Source organism: Oryza brachyantha, chromosome 11 (genome assembly GCF_000231095.2).
Source record: "Oryza brachyantha chromosome 11, ObraRS2, whole genome shotgun sequence".
Classification (NCBI taxonomy): domain Eukaryota; kingdom Viridiplantae; phylum Streptophyta; class Magnoliopsida; order Poales; family Poaceae; genus Oryza; species Oryza brachyantha.
In genome coordinates, this window is record NC_023173.2 from 8,688,012 (window position 1) to 8,699,894 (window position 11,883).

Below are 11,883 nucleotides of genomic sequence, written 5' to 3' on the forward strand. Positions count from 1 at the left end.
CTGGAGCTGGTCTACCCCTTTGTTTTTCTTTCCGCTGCATTTCCGCTAGAATAAGTGTAATTTTCAGTTGTTTCTAAGAACGATGGTTATGTAATCAACATTGTCTTTTGTGTACCCTGGCTGGTCCTGGACAGGGATTTAATACACAATTAAGTTCAGAAATTCGTGTGAGGAATTTCTGGGCGTGACAAGTTGGTATCAGAGCCTCCTTTGACCGTACGATTAGCCCAATGGAAACCCTAAGAGCCCTCTGCTTTTCATGTTTGTGCATAGTTTGCGAAAGTTAGAGTGTTTTGAAAATGGGTTGGTGTTTTTCAAAAGCATGAGTGTTTTAAAAAGACAAAACCCCTTTGATTGAAAAGCGTGAGTAAATCGATTTACGGGTAAAACTTTATTTACTTTCTTTCTTTTATGGTTTATTTATCTTGAAATAAAATTTTGCATCTATTGATTCCAAATCCTTGTGCTCTTTAGATGGCTGACCACCCTTTGTATCATCGTGGCAACGGAATGGCTGGATTCGTGGTAGAGTTGGCAAGAGTCTCGTTCACAGCAGGGTACCCCTATGAGCCAGAGTACACCACGGTTCACCCTCTCGAAGGCGAGTTTCCCCACCGAGTCAGATTGGAGCTACATGGAATCCCCGGTTTCCTCCCTAACTTGGAAGCAGAAGGAGCTGGAGGTTCGCATGAGCATGCCTGCCAGGAAGCTGCCTACAGTCTGATGACAACGCTCAGGGCCAGGCATGACCTGACGTTTCGGCATTCGGCTTACCGGTATCACCCTGGTCGTGGACCCAATTCCATGGTCAGTAGGTTTCGGTCTGCCCGAAGTGAGCAAGACCCTACCTTCGGTAGGATGTGCACGGTGCTGCAGGGCCTCGACCAGATGCATCACGACCTCCACGAAGCGTCCAAGGCTCTGAACGACGCCAAGCTCACCCAGATCGTTCGTCTGCAAGATGAGGTCGATCGGTTGAAGAAGGAGAACGCCAGGCTCAAAGGACTCCCAGAGCCCGGAGGTGCAAGGTGTCGCACGACGGCAAGGAAGCGAACCCGTGGGCCGCCAAGAGTTCAGTCTTACCCTGGTGCCCCAGATGAACCAAGAGCCCTGATGCAGATGGTGCCAACCTCTCCGACCCCAGTGCCTGAGGAAGGTGTCTCCCCGTTCAACACTGCAAGGAACCGCAACAGGGTCGTCTCAGTCTCTAGCAGCAGTGAGTCCTCTTCTGGCGAAGATGAAGATGGTCTCCCCAGCAACTCAAGAAGCCGCTCTGAAGACGAGGAAGAAGATCCGTCTCCGGTCGTCGATCGTCGCTCTCCTTCCGTGCCCTAGACGCCGCCCTTAGCTTCGTTTTAGTCGTTGTGTGCTAGTTTTGGTGTGTTAGGTTTACTTCGCTTGGGGCTAGTGGTGAACCATAGCAGTAGTGGGGTTATGGTTGTGCCGCCAGGAGTTGTTTGGTTTTTAAGTGTGTTTCTTAAGCAAGACAATTACAATTCACTAATTAAATAAAGCCCATGTTTGCTTAGTCGTTTCTTTTTCTTCTTTCTCTTTCTGTTCCTCCCGCCCCGCAGATGGTGAACACCCGCCACGGCCACCGCGACACCGACCAGTCCAGCACCGGAGGACCGCCCCCGCCGCCTCCACCAGAGAACCCGTCGCTTGCCCAGATTCTTGCTAGCCAAACGCAGATGCTCTCTTGGATGATGCAGCAGATGCAACAGCAACAGCAGCAACACCAACAAGTGCTCCACCAGCTTCTAAATCAGAACCAGAATAACCAGCAACAGCATGGACCACCCCCTGTGCAGTCCAAGTTACCGGAGTTCCTCCGTGTTCGTCCCCCGACCTTCTCAAGCACCACGAACCCCATGGAGGCAAGTGATTGGCTCCATACCATCGAGAAGAAGCTCAATCTACTGCAGTGCACTGACCAAGAGAAGGTTTCCTTCGCCGCACATCAACTGATGGGTCCCGCCTCTGCTTGGTGGGATAATTTCCTGGCTACCCGCACCGCTACCACGGAAGTGACTTGGGCGGAATTCTGTCTTAATTTCCGCAAGGCCCATATCCCCGACAGGATAGTCACCCAGAAGAAGCGTGAGTTCCGCGCTTTGCAGCAAGGTACCAAGACGGTGACTGAGTACCTTCATGAGTTCAATCGCCTAACGCGATACGCTCCCGAGGATGTCCGCACTGACACCGAAAGACAAGAAAAGTTCCTCGGAGGCTTGGATGATGAACTGAAAAAGCAGTTGCTTTCGGGCGACTATGCTGATTTTGAGAAACTAGTAGACAAGGCCATCCGTCAAGAGGACCAGCACCTCCAGATGGATAGAAAGAGGAAGGCTTCGCAGTTCAGGTCTAACCAGCCGCCTCCTCAGAAGCCCCGATTCCACACCAGCTCCTATCCTCAGAATCAGCAGCACGGGCAATCAACCTTCATTGTCCGCCAACATCGTCCTTACAATCCCAGCAACTTCTCCAGTGGTTCGTCCCAGCGTGCTCCACCTCAACGTGCTCTTCCTGCACCAGCTCCCCGGCAACAGAATGTTCCTCCACCAATAGCTCAACCTCCTCCAGCCAGGAAGGATGCAGGTGCAAAGCCTAGGGTGTGCTACAACTGTGGCGACCCAGGTCACTTTGCTGATAAGTGCCCGAAGCCGAAGCGCAGTGGGCAAAGGTTCGTGCAAGCTCGCGTGAATCACGTCACCGCCGAAGAAGCACAGGCTGTGCCAGAAGTAATACTGGGTACGTTTCCTGTCAACTCCGTACCTGCTACAGTACTTTTTGATTCTGGTGCTACACACTCTTTTATTTCAAGGAAGTTTGTGGGAATGCTTGGGTTAAAAAGGGAAAAGTTAAGAGACCCGATGCGGGTTAATACTCCAGGGCATAGTATGTTTTCGGACCTTTATAGCCCTGATGTGCCCATAGAAATCCAAGGGACACCCTTTCTAGCCAATCTCATCCTTCTCGAATCTAAAGACCTAGATGTCATTTTGAGAATGGACTGGCTTACCAAGCATCAAGGAGTGATTGATTGTGCCAAGCGTACAATCACCTTGACCAGCGAAGAAGGTAAAGTGGTGACTTATCAGTCGCTGGAGTCAGTGTCAACCAGGACTTGTTTGAATCAGATGGAAGCCAAGAACAGCCCTCGGAAAAAGTCAAAGACCCAAAGAAGTGGGAAGACATACCAGTGGTTTGTGAGTATCCGGAGGTCTTTCCAGATGATCTCACAACGATGCCGCCAGAAAGAGAGATCGAGTTCCGTATCGACTTGGTACCCGGAACCGCACCGATCTATAAGAGACCCTACAGGATGGCCGCCAATGAGATGGCAGAAGTGAAGAAGCAAGTGGATGAGCAGCTTCAGAAAGGTTATATCCGACCGAGTACCTCGCCTTGGGGTGCCCCGGTTATTTTTGTTGAGAAGAAGGACAAAACCAAGAGAATGTGTGTGGACTATCGTGCTTTGAACGATGTCACTATTAAGAATAAGTATCCTCTGCCAAGGATTGATGACCTATTTGATCAGTTGAAGGGAGCCAAAGTTTTCTCCAAGATCGATTTGAGATCAGGGTATCACCAGTTGAGAATTCGAGAAGAAGATATCCCTAAGACGGCATTCACTACTCGCTATGGCTTGTATGAGTGTACGGTAATGTCGTTTGGACTTACTAATGCCCCGGCATTCTTCATGAATCTCATGAATAAGGTGTTCATGGAATACCTGGATAAGTTTGTGGTTGTCTTCATCGACGACATTCTTATCTACTCCAAGTCAGAAGAAGAGCACGAGCAACATTTGCGGATTGTGCTAGAGAAGCTAAGAGAACACCAGTTGTATGCCAAGTTCAGCAAGTGTGATTTTTGGCTGCATGAAGTGAAGTTCCTTGGCCATGTGATCAATGCCCAAGGTGTAGCAGTAGACCCTAGTAATGTGGAGTCAGTGATCAAGTGGACCCCGCCAAAGACGGTTTCCCAAATCAGGAGTTTCTTAGGACTTGCGGGCTATTACCGCCGGTTCATTGAGAATTTCTCGAAGATAGCCAAGCCAATGACACAGTTGTTGAAAAAGGAAGAGAAGTTCAAGTGGTCTAGTGAGTGCGATAGGAGTTTTGAAGAGCTCAAGCAAAGGTTGGTTTCGGCACCCGTGTTGGTTTTGCCGGATCAAACGAAGGACTTCCAGGTTTACTGTGACGCATCCAGATCAGGACTGGGATGTGTGCTAATGCAAGAAGGAAAGGTGGTTGCTTACGCCTCTCGTCAGTTGAGACCACATGAGGGTAACTACCCGACTCACGATTTGGAACTAGCAGCTGTGGTGCATGCCCTAAAGATTTGGCGACACTACTTGATCGGTAACAAGTGTGAAGTATATACGGATCATAAGAGTTTAAAGTATATCTTTACACAACCGGATTTGAATCTCCGCCAGTGAAGATGGTTGGAATTGATCAAGGATTATGATTTAAGTATCCATTACCATCCAGGCAAAGCAAATGTGGTTGCAGATGCCTTGAGCCGGAAGAATTACTGCAACGCTGCGATGTCAACAGAAGTATGTGAGCAGTTACAACAGGAGTTTGAACGACTAAATTTGGGTTTAGTCGAAGAAGGTTTTGTGGCAGCCCTAGAAGCGCAGCCCACTTTGGTGGGTCAAGTTCGCCAATCCCAAGCGAATGATCCGGAGATAGCCGAGCTAAAGAAAAATATGCGAGTTGGTAAAGCTCGAGATTTTTTCAGAAGATGAACATGGGACAATCTGGATGGAAAACAGGTTGTGCGTACCAGATGACAAGGAGTTAAAGGAGTTGATACTTCGAGAAGCTCATCAAACCCAGTACTCTATTCACCCTGGGAGTACTAAGATGTATCAGGACCTCAGAGAAAAGTTTTGGTGGGTTAGTATGAAGAGAGAAATTGCAGAATACGTCGCCTTGTGCGATGTTTGTCAACGAGTCAAAGCAGAACACCAAAGGCCAGCAGGACTATTGCAACCTCTCCAGATTCCAGAATGGAAGTGGGAAGAAATCGGGATGGATTTCATCACTGGTTTACCAAGGACCGCTGCCGGTCATGACTCGATTTGGGTAATTGTTGATCGATTGACAAAGGTCGCTCATTTCATACCAGTTCACACTACCTACTCAGGGAAAAGATTAGCCGAGATTTACTTGGCTAGGATCATGTGTTTACATGGAGTACCGAAGAAGATCGTTTCTGACCGGGGAAGCCAGTTTACTTCAAAGTTTTGGCAGAAGCTATAGGAAGAATTGGGAACCCGACTGAACTTCAGTACAGCCTATCATCCCCAGACAGATGGTCAGACAGAGAGGGTAAATCAGATTCTTGAAGATATGCTCAGAGCTTGCGCTCTCGACTTTGGTGGAACTTGGGATAAGAACCTACCGTATGCAGAGTTCTCATACAACAACAGTTATCAAGCCAGTTTGCAGATGGCACCTTTTGAAGCATTGTATGGGGGAAATGTCGCACACCCCTCTTCTGGGATCAAACAGGAGAACGTCAAGTTTTTGGGACTGATGTTTTAAGCCAGGCAGAAGAGTTATGCAGATAATCGTCGAAGGGACTTAGCCTTCGAAGCAGGAGACTATGTGTACCTCCGTGTCACACCTTTGCGAGGAGTACACCGGTTTCAGACCAAGGGAAAATTGGCACCACGTTTCGTGGGACCATACCGGATAGTGGAACGTAGGGGAGAAGTTGCGTATCAGTTGGAACTCCCCGCTAACATGGCCGGAATCCATGACGTGTTCCATGTGTCGCAGCTCAAGAAGTGCCTACGTGTGCCTGAAGAACAGACCAACTCCGAGCACATCGACCTGCAGGAAGATCTAACTTATGTGGAGAAGCCAGCACGGATTCTAGAAACCAGTGAAAGGAAAACTCGGAACCGTGTGATCAGATTCTGCAGAGTTCAGTGGAGTCACCACTCAGAAGAAGAAGCGACATGGGAAAGAGAAGATGAGCTCAAGGCCGCCCATCCGCACCTCTTCGCCAGTGCCTCCGAATCTCGGGGTCGAGATTCCGTTTAAGGGGGTAGGTTTGTCACACCCGGAGTTTCGTCCTAAGCCTAAATCGTAAAAAGAAATCCGTAAATAACAATTGGCTTAATTAACTCAGGAAAAATCCCTCTAAAAGGAATTAATTCAATTAAATCGAGGCTCGCAAATCGACTAACAGGATTTAAATTCAAATTGCAGAAGTATAAAATTTGGCCAAACAAATTAAGTTAAAACTCGGCAAAAGTGGGGTTTTCCTTTTTCCCTACTTTTTCCTTTCTTTTTCCCTTCCTTCTCAAATTGGGCCGAAGTCCAATTTTCCTCCCTCTCTCTTTTTCTTTTTCTTTTTCTTTTTCTTTTCCTTCCCGGGCCGGCCCAGCCGAGCCGGCCCACAGCCTCCTCCTCGGCCGGCCCAGCCGCGCCGGCCGCTCCCCTCCGCCCGCGCGCGCCCCGCTTGGGCCGCCGCTCGGCCCAGCTCGCCGCTCGCCCGCGCCGCGAGTCCGCGCCGCCTCCCTCCTCTCTCTCGCGCCACTGACAGGTGGGGCCCACCTGTCAGTGACCGTTTCGCTGCCTCTCCGCCAGCTCGCGCGCCCGCGCCGCGCCTCGCCGCGTCCGAGCCGGACTCCGCGCCGCCGCCGCAACCGCCGCCGCCGAGACCGCGTCGTCGCCGACTCGGTCTCCAACCTCCGCCTGCCCTAGCCGGTGCCGCCACCCTTTAAATCCCGAGCCGACGCACGCCGTCGCCCACTTTCCGTCGTCGCTCGAGTCGCCGCCGCGCTGTCGCCGTTCGCCGCCGCCGCGCAATCTCGCTACCAGTCGCCGGTCGTCGCCGCCTAGCCACGTCATCGTCTCCGCCTCGGTGTCGCCGACCTTTCCCGGGCTCTCGTCGTCGCCGGTGGACGTCTCGCGCCCGCCGCGGCTCCTCCGACCTCTCCGCCGCTGCATCTCGCCCGTCGCCGTCACCCGTCGATCTCCGCCACCGTTGCCGATCTCCCGCTCCCACCCGCGTCGCCACCTCCGCCTCGGCCTCGCCGACCCGTTCGCGCTCTCGCCACCGCCGGTGAGCACCCACACCCTCCTCCCCTCTCTCTCCCCCTCTCCGGCCGACCGCCGCCGAGTCGCGCGCCGTCGCCGGACGAGTGCGAAGCTCGCCGCTCCCGCCGGCCGCCGTGGTCGTCGTTGCCTCCGCGTCGCCGACGTCTGGCCGCCGTTGCTTGCGCCCGCGCGTGCCGTGCCGTCGCCGCTCGCCAGTCGCCGTCGCCGCTGTCCTTCCACCGTCGCCGTGCGTCGCCGCCTCGGCCGTCGTCGCCGCCGTGCCGTCGCCGCTCGCCGGTCGTCGCCGTCGCGCCGTCGCCGTCGCGCCGCCGTCGCCGCGCGCCGCCGCCGTCCGCCCGAGCCGCGCTCTGCTCCCCTCCTCTCTGTTCCCTCTCGCTGACTAGTGGGCCCCACCCGTCAGTCACCCCGCGCCCCTCCTTCCTCTCTCCTCCCGTGGGACCCGCGTGTCAGTCTCTCCCTCTCCCCTTCTCTCACCGACAGGTGGTCCCCACCTGTCAGCCGTCAGCTTCCTCTCTCCTCGCTGACATCAGCAGCCCCATTAACTGCGCAATAATTGATTTAGGACTTTTCTGTTTAGCTAAAAAACCCAGAAAACTTCTAAAATTCATAAGTAATTCATCTAGTCTCCGTTTAGGTCCATTCAAATTTCATTAAATTCATAAAATTACCAAGAATCCATTAAAAATAGTTTCTTTTGCTGTTTCAGTAGAGTTTGTGCCTGTTTTATTTATTTTTGTGCTTTGTCGCTTAGATTCGGACCCCGCTGAAGAGCCGGTTTACTTCGAGATCGTCGCCGAAGTTCCCCAAGGGCCAGAGCAAGGCAAGTGACACTCCTCCTTGAACATATTGAACCCATTATTGCAAATTCCCCGCTTATTTATTTCAAATATGCATTGTTTTAATTAAAGTACTTACTTTATGTTATTTCGGGTAAACCTTATTGTTATGCCGTTGTTTATCCAACTTTATTCATGCTGGACCAGGGGTAACTTGATTAGAGTCAGGCCTAGGTTAATGCTTAGCCATGCTTAGAACAAATAGCTCATGGGATCACTTATAATTATGCTTAGTTCGGAATAGCTGAGATATTGATTCACTACCCGGTTCGGGTTAATGTCAACTAAAATATTGATAATGGTGGGCTGTGGGTGCATGGTTTCGAGAGTCGCACCCATGGCGATTAAGGACCGGTTCACGGGAAACCCTGGAAGTAAATAAGTGCTAACCACATGCCGAAATGGGTAAGGTGGGATTTGGAGCATGACTTCGAACTATTTGACGTACCCAGGCAAGGGTAGGCGTGATGGAGTATGGACGGGCAATCGTGGTGTAACGAAAGCTTCTCCTGCTTCCGGATCTACCAAGGCACAAGAGGGGACTGCCCGACTTGGTGTAAAGGAGGGGGTGAAACCTGAAGTGTGGTACGATTAAATAGGGAGGGTTGTGTAACGGGTCCTATCACGGTCTCCTTTCCGGTATACCATGGTGGTATGTCGGCGCACGTTCAAGTGTAGTGGAGTCGTGTCTTGTGGGTACAGTAGTACACCTCTGATCAGAGTATAAACTATTCGAATAGCCATGCCCACGGTTACGGGCGAGCTCCCAGCTTCACTGTGATTAGTGAACCTCTAATAACTTGAGTAATTGGTTTTCACTCGGGACTACTGCAACGTGGTGTAACGTTGAGTAGTGGTTGGGTCTGTTGCAACGTGGTGTAACGTTGGACAGTGTTGTGGTATTTTACAACTGCTTATTTTATTTATGCTTTACTGTACTTAATTACCTTTATTCCTTAAACTCTGTTATTTATTTAAACTGCTGCTTTATCGCAACTCACCCTAGCCTGTCCTTGCAAATCCCGTTGCATCATTTATTTTCCCCTTGTCCGTGTTACTTGTTGAGTACGGTGGTTTGTACTCAGCCTTGCTTAACTTTCCCAACCCAGAGCTAGAAGCAGAGTCCGATGGAGGTGCCTCTCAGGAGTGAGCTGTTCCGCCGTCGAAGTGTTGCCCGTGGACTGGAGCCGTACCCGCTGGAGCTGGTCTACCCCTTTGTTTTTCTTTCCGCTGCATTTCCGCTAGAATAAGTGTAATTTTCAGTTGTTTCTAAGAACGATGGTTATGTAATCAACATTGTCTTTTGTGTACCCTGGCTGGTCCTGGACAGGGATTTAATACACAATTAAGTTCAGAAATTCGTGTGAGGAATTTCTGGGCGTGACACGCGGCGCGGCGCGGGCTTAGACTCGGCCGGCGTGGGCGCGGTTGCTGGCGCGGTCGTTGACAGGTGGGCCCCGCCTGTCAGCGGCGCAAAGGCGGAGGGAGGCGGCGCGGACTTCGCGGGTGAGCGCGGGCGCGCGAGCTGGGCCGCGGCGAAGCGGAGGGGAGGTGCGCGCGGGCGAGCGTGCTGGCTCGGCTAGGCCGGCCTGGAGGGAGATGTGGGCCGGCTCGGCTGGGCCAGCCCGGGAAGGGAGGAGAGGAAAAAAAAAGAAAAAAGAAAAGGAAGGGGAGGAAAATTAGACTTTGGCCCAATTTGAGAAGGAAGGGAAAAACAGAGGAAAACGGAAAGCCCCACTTTTGCCGAGTTTTAAATTAATTTGTTTGGCCAAATTTTATACTTCTGCAATTTGAGTTTAACTCCAGTTAGTCGATTTGCGAGCCTCGATTTAATTAAATTAAGTTCTTTTAGAGGGATTTTTCCTGAGTTAATTAAACCAATTGTTATTTACGGATTTCTTTTTATGGTTTTAGGCTTAGGAGAAAACTCCAAGTGTGACATAAAGTAACTTGTAGGGTTTCCTGCCAACCTGTCCTTAATTGTCATGGGTGCGACTCTCAAAACCATGCATCCACAACCCACCATTATCAATATTTTAGTTGGCATTAACCCGTACCGGGTATTAAATCATCATTATTAGCTATTCAGAACCAGTAATGATTAATGTGTGATCCCATGAGCTACTTGTGTAAGCAAAGCTAAGCATTAGCCCAGGCCTAACCCCTAGTATAGCATGAATAAAGATGGATAAACAATGGTATAATAATAGGTTACCCGAAAAATAAATGCAATAAATACTTTAATTGAAACAATGCATGTTTGAATAAATAAAGCAGGGATTTTGCAATAATAGGTTTAATATGATCAAAGATGAATGCTACTTGCCTTGTTCTAGTCCCTGAGGTACTTCGGCGACGATTTCAAAGTAAATCAGCGCGTTGATGGGCTCCAAATCTAAGCGACAAAGTACAAAACAAAATAAAACAAGCACAAACTCTACTGAAATAGCACAAGAAAGTATTTTTAATGGATTCTTGGCAATTTTTTAAATCTGGTGAAATTTGAATGGACTTAAACGGAGACCGAACGAATTAGTTATAAAGTTTAGAAGTTTTCTAGTTTTTTAAGCTAAACACAAAGTCCTAAATAGCATTGATTACGCAATAAAGGAAGCTACTGACATCAGCGAGGAGAGAGAGGAGACTGATAGGTGGGGTCCACCTGTCGGTCAGAGAGGGAGAGAGAGGAGAGATTGACAAGTGGGCCCAAGGGGGAGGAGAGAGAGGAAGGGAGGGGGCGGCCGACTGACATGGCGGCCCCACTAGTCGGCGACCCCAAAACTGAGAGGGGGTGGCGGCTTCGGCCGGACAGAGGAGGGAGGCAGCCGATGGCAACCGGCAGGCAGGGCGTGGACCGACGAAGGGCGACAGAGGGCGGTGGGTGGCGACCGGTGAGGAGGTGTGACAACGGCGCTAAGGAGTGGGAGGCGGCCGGCTCACAGAGGCGACAACGACGGCGATGGCGCGGCGGACACGGCGGCGCTTCGGCGACGACGGGGTGGCGTCGGCGATGGTGAGGCGAGGGGGACGGCGCTAGGACGTCGTGTCGGCTGTGGCCAACGGCGCACGCACGCGACGATGGCACATGGGCCGGCCGCGGCAGCCGAAGGGGAAAAGAGGGAGGGAGGGTAGCGTGGAGGACGGCGACGAGTCGGCGTGGCGAGCGAGATCTATGGTGGCGAGCGAGATCGGTCGGCGGTGGCGGGGACATTGGGCACGACGACGGGTCGGGTGGAGGAAGAAAAACGGTGGAGGCGTGCGGGTGCGGAGAATTTATAGCGGGAGGTGGCCGGCTAGGGCGGAGACGGTAGTTGGAGACTGGGTCAACCACAGTGGCGAAAAAGGCGGCGGCGGTTGCGGCGACGGAGTCGAAGTCGGTGGCGGTGCAGCCAGCGCGGGGAGGGAGGATGGACTTCGGCTCGGGCGGAGGAGAGCTGGGCTGGGCGGCCTAGGCGGGAGGAGGCGTGCGCATGGCGGGGAGGAGAGGAGCTGGGCCGTGCTCGGCTGCGGACCGGCCTAAGGGAGAGGGAGAGGCAGGCCAGGAGGGAGAAGGCAAAAAGGAGAAGGAGGAAGTGAGGGAATTGGGCTAGGGCCCAATTTAGAAAAAGAAAAGAAAAGAGAAAAAGGTACGGAAAAAAGAAAGGAAAAAGAGGAAAAAGGAAAGCCTCACTTTTTGCTGAGTTTTAGCTTAATTTTTAAGCGAAATTTTATACTCTGTAATTTGAATTTAAATCTAGTTAATGATTTGCGAACTTCGAGTTAATTAAATTAATTCTTTTTGAGGTGTTTTTCCTGAGTTAATTAAGCCAATTGTTACTTAACAATTTTCTTTACGAATTTAGGCTTAGGACTGAAACTCTGGGTGTGACAGAAGGAGATTGAGAGAGGAGAGGAACTACATCAGGGAGAAGGAGGAGGAGGAAGAAAATGCGGTGGCTAATCAAGTGTGGGTTCCCGTA